The following is a 644-nucleotide window of genomic DNA, read 5'->3' on the forward strand; positions in this document are numbered from 1 at the left end:
TAAATAAATATTTAATAATTTCAAATAATCGTTTGTTGCTAACTATTATATTAATTAATAATAATAATTGCTTTGTTTAGATTGTATATATAACGATTGAGGGGAAATGACAAATTGCTACCCATGAGAAGATCCCAACTTTTGGTAAACATTGTTTGTCCCAACAGATCTTGACTGGTAGCTTATCCTTGTGCATAAGATGATCTCTATATACCTTCTAAAAGCCATCTTTTGAATTATATTGTAGTGTTTTTGAGCCACATCAGATTAGCTTGTCTAGGCCATCTTTGAATGTCAAAGATCTTTCCTTGAGGATGCGTTTAAGCCTATCCCATTCCTCAATTCCCATAAATATTGAAAATCCTTTTCACTTCCAAACAAGAGTGGAGCAATTTTATTCCATCACCTAGTCCTTAACATGTCTCCCTCATTTTTGTATCAATAGTTGAGTGTCCATTAATTTATCAATAGGTGGTTGTCCCCCTCAAGAGTCTTCCCAGAAAAGAGCAAGATTTCCATCATAGATATCCCGAGATATGTATTTCAACAAGCATTTCCTAATTTTAAGTATGAATTTCCATACTCTAGACTTGCACAGTGGATTAGTCGTTCTGAATATACTCTCTCTAGTCTCTGAGTCTAGA

The sequence above is a fragment of the Cryptomeria japonica genome, chromosome 9 (genome assembly GCF_030272615.1).
Source record: "Cryptomeria japonica chromosome 9, Sugi_1.0, whole genome shotgun sequence".
NCBI classification, from domain to species: Eukaryota; Viridiplantae; Streptophyta; class Pinopsida; order Cupressales; family Cupressaceae; genus Cryptomeria; species Cryptomeria japonica.